The sequence below is a fragment of the Camelus ferus genome, chromosome 20, assembly GCF_009834535.1.
Source record: "Camelus ferus isolate YT-003-E chromosome 20, BCGSAC_Cfer_1.0, whole genome shotgun sequence".
Classification (NCBI taxonomy): Eukaryota; Metazoa; Chordata; class Mammalia; order Artiodactyla; family Camelidae; genus Camelus; species Camelus ferus.
Window position 1 is genome coordinate 13,247,204 of NC_045715.1, and position 12,352 is coordinate 13,259,555.

General features: G+C 43.5%; 1 long non-coding RNA gene across 13 annotated transcripts in view; it reads right to left on the bottom strand.

The window, feature by feature from the left end:
- The window catches only part of LOC116658215, a 309,670-nt gene that overhangs the window by 90,544 nt on the left and 206,774 nt on the right, over positions 1-12,352 (bottom strand). For 12 of the 13 annotated variants that reach the window (XR_004313452.1, XR_004313449.1, XR_004313448.1 and 9 more), the window contains one exon: positions 2,304-2,419. This is a non-coding gene — a long non-coding RNA (uncharacterized LOC116658215). Of the gene's footprint in view, positions 1-2,303; positions 2,425-12,352 lie in introns of all 13 variants that reach the window. The other variant, XR_004313446.1, reaches the window with a different exon arrangement.

The following is a 12,352-nucleotide window of genomic DNA, read 5'->3' on the forward strand; positions in this document are numbered from 1 at the left end:
TTTACATCTATATGCAATATAGATTTAAAATATATACATGTGCATTTGAAGAAAAGGCCTCTTTGTTATTATCATTCCAGAACAGCAGTGAAGACTAGGGAGCCCGGGATTTCAAGCGCTTCCCTGCTGGGCTGGTGACTTAATTTATTTCTTTAATTTGTTATAACCCCACAAAAAACGATACTCTTTGGAGACCTCAGTAGCCTGAGTTCTGCATGTATTATCTGCTGGAAGAGATTAATGAGATAGCAGAGGCAATTTGAAATGGGGTCCCTTGGTTTTCATCTCCCCCACCCCTAACCCCCGCCTTCGAACTCAGTTGCCAGTTCAGCATTATGAATCTACTAAGTGTTCTTGGCATGTCTGATGGGGAAAGGGAGAGATGGTATAAACTGAAGGCTAAAAAGATGGAAAAAACCCACCACGAACAATCCAAACCTTCCTTCCCCACCCTCACCCTGCACCTGCTAGCTGCAATGCAACAACTGACTATCTCATCTTATGTAAGACATGTATGTTCACGTGTCTTCAATCTTCAATCTTCCAAGACCTGTAACCTGAGGTTTTAGGTGTTTCCAGGGTATGATTCACGTCCCATCCCTCTGCAGACTACCCAAACCACCAGATTATGAAAAGTCATCATTACTGCCCTGCCTGAATAACATACCTTTAGTATATTATAGTATTTTTGGTATTAAGACATTTTAATCATGATACCTGAAAGAAAAGTAAAAGGTAGTTCAAAGCATGGGCACAAGAGTTTCGTGTGTTATTTATGAGTGTTTGAAGGGAAAGTCAAAGGTAGGTTTGCTGACAGTGACAATAGAGCACTCTCTATTGCCAGCCCAGAGAATACCCCCGTGGATTCCCACTGGCTAACAGCACCACCAGCTCTGAGAAATAAGTGACAGCCAGGTGATAAGAGCAAGAGAATTTTTTGACAAAAGCAGCATTTCTCTTAACAGCTGCAGAAAGGCTGCCACAAAAGAAAACTTAGGAATTCAAAACTTTCTCTGACTCTCATTGCAAATGTAAATGGCTACTGTGGCATAGTGTAAATTGGGCCCTAGAAATGTTCCTTGGGTGGAAAAATGTTTACTACATGATATTCAGTGAAAAAGAGAAAAATACGAAACTGAATGGTATGAATTCAAATTTGGAAAAGAGCAGAAACAATGACAAAACAAAATACTGTGTGTGTGTGTGTGTTTGAAAAGAGAATAAAAGTAATTAGACCAGAATATTAACGAGTGTTAAGATGAACTATATTTAATGGTTATTTTTGATACTAACATTTTAAAAATGCTTTTGAATTTATTATAAAATACAATATACACATTTTAAACATGTTTTAAGAAAGGAGAAAATTTTTTCTAAGGAACTGCATTATAGCCTTAACTGGTTTACTGTGTTAACACTGCACCTTCTACATTTGTGACACCTTTCCATGAGTCATTTCCCTCGTCCACCAAAATTTTCACCTAGCTTTTTGGAGGTTGGAAAAGGAAGGCACTAATAATTCAAATGATTACTTATCACATAGTATGTCAGAGGTAAGATTAATGAAACCTTATGAATTCTCATCGAAGACAAGGCATCGCAGCTGGAAGCCCGAGTTCCCGGAACAGTAAAGGACGGACCGTGCCATTATGCAAACACACGTAAGAGAGGAGTGTTGGGTGGTAAAAACAAATTTAAGAGACCATAATCTGGGAGAAAATAAGTAGGGTAAGTAAAACATCCATATTTCTCACATTAGAGGTGAGGTCTCTGAGGATCAACTGTCCATTCCTCTCGGAGCATTATCCACAGTATACACTTTTTAACTGAAACTGAAAACACGTACTCCATTGATAACTATTACCGGTATTACTGGTTGCACACCATGAACCAAATATTCAGGAAACCTGTGATATGGCATTTTACAAATATTTCATATTTATTTCTCCCCAGATATGCCATTTTTGTCATAATGAAATTGTGATTCGGAAATTGGCCTACCTATTCAATGTCACGTGGCTAAAAAGTACATAATTCACACTTGAACCCAAGTCTGTCTGACCCAAGGGCTTATACTTTTCCCAACATTCTACACCATCCTACAAAGTGTTACGGGAGCACAACATCCTATTGAAAAAGCTGGCTGGGCCAGCGTAAAGATAGAATTCCTTTTAGGAAGAGAACTTCACCTTTGGCAGGGAAGCTACTTTAACAGGTACGCTCAGTTAGGAAGGTTAAATTCATTAGGATGCGACAATGTAATTCAGTGATTTAAGAAATACAGAAATGCGTATCTCACTCACGTGATGATCTCAGGTCGGGGCATGGCTCTCCTCCACTTGGTTCAGGAACTCAGGCTAAGGTCTTCTCTTCTATCCCCAAGATGTGGCTTCCAATATATTTCCTGCTGTGGCCATTCCTACCCTTGGGAAGAAGGAAAAGGCCCAGAGGAGCACACATGTGAGTATCTCTAGGTCACTCTTGGAAGAGGCACCTGTCAACTCCACCCACCTTCCACTGGGGAGAGCTCAGTCCCCAGGTGTCAATACCTCCAGAAAGAGGACTTGAGTGGAAGACACATAATGCAGAGCAGAGATTCAAAAGGCAGAGAAAACAAAAATAAAACGGAACAAAAAAGGAGCTAGAGCCAAAAGGGAAGGCCCTAATCAGTCCTGGAGATATTCGGGTATGCTGAGGTGCCCAGAATATGGAATTCAGGGCATCAAGCCATTTTGTGGAAATATTCACTGAAGGGAGTCTGAGAAAGCATGAAAATCTGAGATTACAAGTGGCTACAAATGGGATAGCAGTGGTGGAGAAGAAAGATCACTGGGCTCAGAAGCAGAAATCCAGGGATCTCAATTCTGACCTTGCTACTAATCAGTTCTTTGATTTAGGAGAAATCTCCATCACTCCAACCCTCAACTTCCTTTTTTCCAACTGAAGTATAGTTGACTTATAATGTTATATTAGTTTCAGGTGTACAGCATAATATTTCAATATTTTGGTAGATTGCTCTCCATACAAACTTATTTTAAAATATTTCTTATATTCCCTGTGCTGTGCATTCCATCTTTATAACTTATTTCCAACCCTCAACTTCCTGTGTAGTTAAGTAGGGAAATAATACTTGCTCCACAGGGTCGTTGACCAACGGGAGAAGATAATGTATGCGAAAAGCATCTGAGCCTGTGAAGTACTACACAAGCGTAACGTAAAACTGTAACACTGGCCTGGAAAATGCACAGAATATGACTGCTTCCCATTTTCTGGGCAATGTGGTCACTTTCATTAATGGTGGGGTAAGAAGAGCAAGGACTGAGAAACACCATGAGGGTTAAAATACAGTGACAAAAGAACCATTGGGGGTTAGGAGAAGATTTGGGTGCAAAAAATTAGATGTCAGAATTAATCTTATGTTTCAAAGGAATTTTGCCAAAGACTGTATGAATCTCTTCCATAATATTTGGTATTTGGGGCCAGTGAAAAGACTAAGATAATGAGAAATGCAGTGCACATACGAAGTTGAGCATATTTCAAATTTAAAATCCAGTCAGCTACTAATTTTGCATTCGTGGGTGTATGCATGTGTGTGCACACAAGCATTTAAATGACGCTTTCTAATGGCTGTGGTTGCTGCTTCCCCTTTAAAAATGGGTTTTACTTGCCTTATGTTCTGTAGAGTTAATTAAATACCAGAGATATATGTTTACTGTCTCAAGCCCCACATAGTTGAGGATTTTGTCATTGATTTTGGTCCAAATAGAACACCTTTAGAAACATAGCAACACTCAGCTGCTCTTGGGAGAATCTAATGAGTTATTAACATATCAATATTGCTTATTTTCTGCCTTAATATCCCATATCCGTGCCTTAGTCCCACCATACACACACACACATATATACACATACATATATTCCTTAACACTAGGAAATCAACTCCTAGATACTTTAAAAATGTATCTCCCCTTGTAGAGTGCACAGAAACTCCCTGTATACTTCTTTACAACTTCCTCTAAATCAGTAATTGCTTTAAAAAAGAATTACTTTTCCCCTAAATATTTCCAATACATAAAAGAGCACAAGGAAGTTTGTTTGGAGTTCTGGTTAAAGCATTTCTATTGCCTTCCAAATACAGTACTAGAAATACTACCTATTAGATTTGGGGTTCAGTTTTCCATTTAGATGCCATCCAAATTATAATAATGCAAAAAGTATTTCTTAAAAGTGAGGTTTCTTAGTAGAAAGCATTCTTTGCTTTAGAAGAAGCCACCACGGGGAAAAAAAAAAAAAAAAAACTGCAGGCATTAGAGCTGGGTTCTTATTTTTGACCAAATGCCTTAAGAGAAAAAAGGACACTCTGTAGGATCATAAAAAGTCTTTGGATGGGACTTCTCAAAATATCACGAGCCAACCAAAACACTGTTATTTGGCATGCAATGTAACACTTTGAAAATACTTCCTGGACACTTTTTTATGTGACAGCTACTGTGCTAGGCTTGTAGACAAAGTTAAAGATGAAGCAGCCATCAATATCCACCCAACCACCGAACTCACCACGTCCCTCCCTTCATCGTTCTCTGCATCTGAGTCCTCCCTCTGTGCTACAGCCTACCTCCTCAGTAACTGCCCCGTCATCCTCTAGTCTGTCGTCTCCAATTGCACTGAGACCTTTTAAAGTCACAGGACCAGCTCATCCCTGGACTACAAAACTTGTACTTCAGACTGGTCTCTCTCCAATTCTTTTCTAACTTCACCATCAGCATGATTTTTTCTTTCAAATTAAAAAGAAAAAATCATCATGTTGCTCTCAAAATCCTTTACTGGCTCACCACTACCTACGTTCTCAATCTTTAATTCCTATTTTGTGCAGGTGGGATACTGTTTGAAAATAAAGTAACACCTCAAGGTATGAGGTCTTTGAAACCAACTGGTACTATAGTGCAGTAATTTATTTTATGAATCACAACTAGTTGATTACAAGGTCAATCAATGAGAACACTGAGATTATTAAGATTATTACCAAAATTTCAAATCAGGTTTGGGAATGAAATTTTACTCTTACGTCAGCCCTGATGTCCAATTTTATTTCTGGGTTTGGTTTAGAATTTAGAGAAATTAAAAATGAAATAAACCCTGATTCACATGGATAAATACTTGAAATTAAGAACAAGTTTTTAATAGCTACTTTTGCAGTCTCGTGATATTTTTTCAATTAAATGGAAGTGACAGGACAAGCTTTATTTTGAAAAGATATGAACGTAGCAGCCAAGTTAATTGTGTTGGTCACCTCTAGTGTGTTCCTCTAGTATATTCGAAAGGGTTTTCTTCTTTGATTAGTTATTAAATAGTTTAAAATATCACAATATAAAATTCACATCAACAACCACGAAGCAGAATCAAGCCCAGACTTCTCAGCATGGACTATGACACCCTCCATAATCTCGTCGTTTCTTGTTCTCTCCAGTTGTGTATCTCCTCATCTTCAGCCCCAGGGTTAGCCCCACCAGCCGTTTCCGGTTCTTTGAAAGCAGCATGGTTCAGCCCTTGGTTTTTCCTCTGCCTGTGATGCACCTGGGGGTTTTCTCCTCCGTGAAAGCCCCACTTCTCTCCAGGGAACTTGGCCACTCGTTCTACGCCCCATCTACTCTAGAAAAGGAAGTCCATATTTTACCTTTTGAGACATTTATTTGTTTTTGGTGTCTTTTCCTTTCATCCCTCCAGACTTGAGGGAAGGACCCTGTGTTATTCATATCTGGGGAAGATTTGCCCTTTGTCACACAAGCTTAGCTGAAACTACAGTTCCAAGATCCCCTGTATTGTTTTCATTTATGAGTGGCCATCAGGGAATAGAGTGTGAGATTCAGAGGCAGAAATATATCAGCAACCACTGATCTCTGAAGGCTGGTGGAGGGCGCCGCTGACGGTGGCAGCTCACAGGCGTCGCCACTGATTCTGGCTCACGTTGTGGTGGGAGAGCAGCTGAGCCCACAGCTCCTCCAGGTCCTGCCAGACTCTCCCCTGTGAGTCTCCAAGGCTGGGGCCAGGCACGTCAGCAACTCCAAGGCAAAGGACCCCCCTTCTGCAGGGCATGCAGGTAATTGATTTCATGGCTTTCAGGTTGCTGTTTACAAGTTCCAGTTTGTCTTCACTCTCCCCTACTTCACATCCGAGTTTTCTTCCCAATCGCTGGCTTTGGTGACCTACCCGGATTCTGGGCTCATCACCAGATTCAGAGGCAACAGCCTTTCAAACACGTCTTCACCAGCGCCTACAACTGATTAAGGGATAATCCGAAGAATAAATAAATCCCTCACTCCGTATCACTTAAAATGTCTTTATGGATCCAGTCTTATCTCACACAGTATTATACTCTAGTATTATACCTCTTTTCAATTCTTGGTCTTCAGCAGGTATTCATTTCATAAATATTCTTGCCCCCATTAACAATCAGCACTAGTCCACCTGGCGGCAGGCTGGGGACAGGTATAAGCTGGAGACGGAATTAACCAGGACTTTAGCTTTACAGCCATCAGAACTAGAGGTCACCCTAGATATTATCATGTACAAGGTAACTTCAGGAAAGATAAATGCACATAAAATGGTGTCTGCACATTTTCCTGAAGAGAGAGTGGGTCCGTAGCTTTTAACAGATTCCAAAAGAGCTAGCGTTAGAAGACACTCTATTTTCCAGATGTCAAGCTGGAGAACCCTACAACTGGATAATGGGAGAATTCAGGCTAGAATCGGGGTGTCTGACCTTAAGTTTTGTTTTCTCTCTATTCCAGCATGAAAAATGATAGCAACAAAGTTGTTAATGATAGAAATGCTGCAGCAGAAGGGACAGTGAAAGAGACTAGGAATGCTTCCGAGCCCTCTGGCCTCTCAAGGGGCTACTGTGAATATGCCCAGAGGTTCTGAAGTCTCAACGTCACCTTGGAAAGTCTCACTGCTCACCACAGCGCACCCACGACAAGCCACCTCCTGTGCCGCGCAGATCAGTCTGCTCTGTGTTTTAGGTTCATCCCATCCGGGAGCAGCGTTTTCAGAGCTCTGGACGGTCTCGTTGGGAAACTCCAGGGAGGAAGAGGGTGAGGTGAACTGGAGCTCCACTGCTGCAGCGAGTCGCCTACCTCCACATCTCCCCGATGCTGCCCTACCTTCCCTCTCCACCGTCCCACCACCACCCCCCCCCCCAACGTCATGCCGAAGGTGGCTCTGCAAGTCCCGACCATTGCTACCTCCAAGCTCTCCAAGCCATCCCAGCAGCATTTCTTGGGGCTTTGCAAGGTTGTTAACTCCTGTGTCACAGAAGAGTGCTCCCATATTGATCAACTCTCCCTTAGCTGATTTTACGTTCTAACTCTGTGGTCGAGAACCCTCAGGATTCAGTTCCATGGCACTCCCCTCGCTCTTGCTCGAATATGTGGACTAGGTCCTACGACTCTTTCAGAGTATAGTTCTTTCCTTCCTCACCAAGCCCAGCACTTCCCAGCATGATACATAAAGGCTTGGCCCTAATTTCTGGTCCAGTGGCCAGGAAAATAGAGGAGGAAAAGATTCTAACGTGATGGCATGCTGTCCTGCAAGGCAGAAGCATCCTCGCTGTCTTCAAGATAGCAAGGAGGGTTGGTGTTTAACAGAGAGGAGTGGGCCACTTCTGCAAGCCCCAAGATTTTGAAAGTATCTGGGATTTTCATATTTTTGGTGCACTGATTTGTATACTTCAGGGTTTACTCTTTCTCAACACGGGCCCTGACCTTGGGAAAGCAGATTTTCCAGAGTTGAGAAGTTAACCTCTTCTGGAGCTTTGTTATCCTTATAATTAAGTCTTGGGACTCATCTTTGGCCTGTTCTGCCCTCTGGCTATAGGAGATAAGAGTCTCTTTATGCACTGCCACAGAGACCCTCCAACTTTCACACTTCGCCTTTAATTGGTGATCAATCACTCTCAAGCTTCCATTGTCTCTCTCCAGTGCAAAAATTTCCGCTTAGCAACAGCCTTCTGATTCCTCTGTCTGTATAACACTACTGCTGCTCCGTGCTCCCAGATGCCTGAGATAGTGCACCTGCCACTGCACTCCCTTCAATCCGTATCCCACCCCAGTTTACCATCAGCAAAATGCCAACAACTGCACGGCTGCACGTACCAGGGACTGCCACCACCTCACCTACCACCCCTGACAGGGTCTTCATTACCAGCCAACCGACACACAATCCAGCTTCAAAGTCCCATTTTAGATTCTTGCTTCCTCAGAACACTCCTGATACCAACTGTCTTAGATCAGGTTCCCTGAAAAATGCCTCAGATGGAGAGTTTCACTGCAGGAAGATAATCAAGGAAATGTGACTGTGAAACTGTGCCTCTCCGATCTACCCACAAAACCACCTGCTGCAAGGAAAGAGGTTCAATGAGAGCCTCCAGATGCCACACCGTCCATTCTGTCCCAGTGTTCCCACTGTGACCATGGACTCTTTGGGCTTGCCAGAGCAGTGACTCACCACAGCAGAATTTCTCTGCCCAACTCAGGGGTCTTCTCATGGACAGTCGTTGCTCGGGGGACCCTCCTCAGCCTGGCTGAGACATTTTCAGGGTTATACTGCAGTTTGAGGCTTTCCCTGCTCAACCACACTTCCCTTCCTCTCTCCTTTCAGAGGACTCAGAGTTGCAGCACAGACTGGGGGCTCTCCTGCTTTCCCTGCTCGCTCTCTCTCACAGCATTTCCCCCTCCAGTACAGATCTGCATGTCTAATTCTAGTTTGTCACCTGCTTCTTGGAGGACCCTAACTGACACTTGAGTGCTTCTTGGAATAATTTCTGTCAGTGATTCAACAAAGGAGGAAGGCAGAAGGGAAAGCTGGACTGCTGTGTGGTTCCAGTAAAGGGACTGTGTGATCTCACAGGAGGACCCGGGATGGCCCTTCAGAGCTGTCCCATATTGAGGCAAGAGGGCTAACCAGTTACAGCCTGCATCCATGAGTCACTGGATAAAGGCTGCCACAAGAAAGGGACACAACATGGGTGAGTCAGCCCTTGTTGGCTGAGAGAAAGTCCCAGAGAGACTCAGCTGTGAGCCATCAGCAGCAGACACTCCGGGCAAGCAAAGGGAGGAAGTGCCTTGGCCCCCGAGGGGATGACCTGGGTAGCACAGAGCTCCCACTTCAAAGAGGAAACTGGAAACTATTGTTATGACTAAAGGACAACGGTCGTCATTTCTGCCCCCTTTATAAAGGGAGGCCATCCCATTCAAAAGAACTCTGTGGACGAGCAGAGCATGTTTCTGGGATTAGAACTGGGGTCAGGAAGAGAATCCCATTAGCAGGGCGACTGTGAGCAAAAGACACACCGCACGCTGACACAGTGTCCTTTGCACGGGTGACATTTCTTCCTGATGCTCCGTGCTTCTGCTCCACGCTGGGAGGATGTTTCTTCCTCTTTTCCTTATAAAGAGGACAAGAGAGATAGCATTGACAGTCCAGCCCTGCTCAGGTTAGCCCCGAGGTCAGGCTAAGGCAAGTCTACTTCTTCTGCGCCGCCACAGTGCACCCTCACGACAAGCAGGAACAGAACCTGCAACTACAACTCACCGTCTGCTGAGAAACGGGCACGGTCTCACATGACACTTGCCACCCTGAGCTATTCAGTCCACAGAAAACCCTATGGAGCAGATATCGCTGTCTCCATTTAATGGCTGAGCCAACTATTCAGTGCAAGATGGATCGTTTCCCTCACGTTACACAGCCAAGAATCAAGAAACCTAGGATCAAATCCTGGTTCTAAGAGCGATTTTCTTCACACTTTCCTATGCTCTCACACCCCCTTGGAAATCAGAATCCCAGTAACAAATGCTTTCACTCCTCATCACACCTTTCGATTTAAAGGAAAGGCAGAAGTCAAAGCCTCAGAGCCCCTGGACTGTAGTGACCAAATCCGCTGGTAACTCTGACCGGGAGGATAACTGCACGCACAGGTGTTTGGTGGCTGGTGGCAGCACCGGTAGATCTCATCCAAAGATGAGCAAGTTACTCTGAGCCGGTGCTCTTTGCCAGTGTGCATCCACTCAACTGCTTCTGTCTCAGAGCATCTCTGTGCTCCCACCTGACGACTTTCCCCTCGCTTGGCAGTCCTCAGCAGAGGCGCTGCGGTGTGCGTGTGCACACACGTGCACACACAGATTCTCCTGCTCTTCAACTACTAGGAGGCGGCAGGCTGCGAGGGCCTTTCATTCCTTTTCCACATTGGACCTTTTGATGTGCTGCCTGTCCCGTTCTTCCCCAGGAGCTCACAAGGCTGTCTGTGACGAGAGTTTCATCGGCAGCCAGTTACAGAGAGGATGTGTGGGTGATCAGAAGAGTGCAGCCTGCTGGAGGACTGTCACTTACAGAATTAAAGGCAATGCGATCATTGCTGAAGGGTTCAGTTCGGACAGGAGCTGTAACCTTCCAGCCATACTTCCAGTCATCCGAATTCGATGGGTTGTTTCTGTGTGTTTTAGGTTGTTTAATTTTGTTTTGTTTTGTTTTGTAAGCAACCGCTGCTCATATTTTAAAATACCTAAGAGTAATGGTAATCTCTTTGCAATAAAATATGAATGAAGGTAGCCTGCCCCCTAAAATGCAATGCTGTGAAAAGAATCCAACCACCATTTGAATGTATACATGTAAATGAAGGCTAGTCCTGAACAGAATTTCAACATGCAAATGGAGAAAATGAAAGGAAGCTGTGCCACCCTCTGTGTGTAAAAGCCAGGGGTGACGCTGTGTTAGAGCGATAAATGTAGGTGTTCTCAAATCAGAACATGTAACATTTAAGCTCAATAGCCCAGCTACGGCCCCATGATGTATGTCCTGTCCTAAAATCTATACAATCAGAGCACCCATGTTATTCCATAGATTGATAATGAAATGGTAAGAAGAGTGAAAAAAAAGTCTCAACTTTTATGCCTCAATTTGTCCACAGTGAGAAATCAATCTTGATTTTTTTCTGATTTACTTCAGTCTTGACAGTAAAGCAGATCTGATTTTTCTTAAGGAACAAAAAACCGATAGAAAGAGAAAGAGAAGGGGAGGAGGCATGAGAAAGGATGACCCTGTCCCTTGGCCACCCACCAGCGCAACAAAGGATGGTCTCGTCCCACCGAGCACCCCCAGCTGCGCCTACAATGATTTCCGTCGATTGCTAAGGAGCACACAAGACAGGCTTTGACACGTTCAAGTGTGTTTTCCGACCACGTGGAAACACGAACAGAAGAGTTGTGTGTTTAGCCAACATAAGCAGATGTCAAGAAGTGCAAAAATACGCCACTTTGGAAGTCAGTATGTCTGTGTATTTGTGCCAGCATGTGCCCAGAACATGAGTATTCTGAGTGGTAAGCGTGAGGAGTAATGAGGAAAGGAAGAACACTCTTCTATTAAAAAAAAAAAAAAAGCCTGTTGTAATTTCAGTAAGTTGAAAGCATCTTAGTATGACAACACTTTACATATGTTCAGGACGGTGGGAGATGGGCAGGTTGGTGTGGATGCTGAAGGGAGAACCCTGAGAGAAGGTGGGAGATGTCCTGGTTCTCCAGGACACTGGTCTCCCATCTTCTCAGTCTGCCTGCCTTCCTAATAAAATTGGAATTATTCCTTGCCCCGGCACCTCGTCTCCCAATTTATTGGCCTGTCAGGTGGCAAACAGAACAGATTTGAACTCAGTAACACCACCAAAATAAACAGCCTCATATGTATCCTTTTGACAGCTTTCTCCATGCTCTTAGCATCACATATACACTGACGTGTTGGTTTTTTTCCCCTAAGGCCTGGTTTAAGGAATCACAGTGCAGATATTTCTCTTTGTTTTGCTTTGCACTCTCCTAACAGTACAGTCTAGCAATAATTCCTGGTCAATAAATACAGATACAGCTCATTCCTTTTAAAAGCCCCATAACATTTCATTATATGACCATACCATGGTTTATTCCACCATTTGCCTAATCATGAGTATTCAGGTTTCTCACAATTTCTTGGCACCACAAACACGGCTATTAATAAACATCCTTCTACTGTCTTTTTAAACATCTTAGTTTTAAACTAATTCCCTCTAAATTATTTCTGGACATCTAATATTCATATATACAGGTGTTTTATTTCTAGGATGTGATGAGGACCCAGAAGAAATGGCCAGGTCAATACGTACGTGTATTTTTTAAAACAGATTTTTCTGTAATATTTTTCCATAAGCATGAAGAAATTTACATTACCACCAGCAATACAGGCTACGCCCTTCTCTCCACAACTCAGCCCTGCCACAGCTCCTCCACCTCTAGGTCTTACCAGCACATCTTCATTTTGAATAACCATCGCTGGGGCC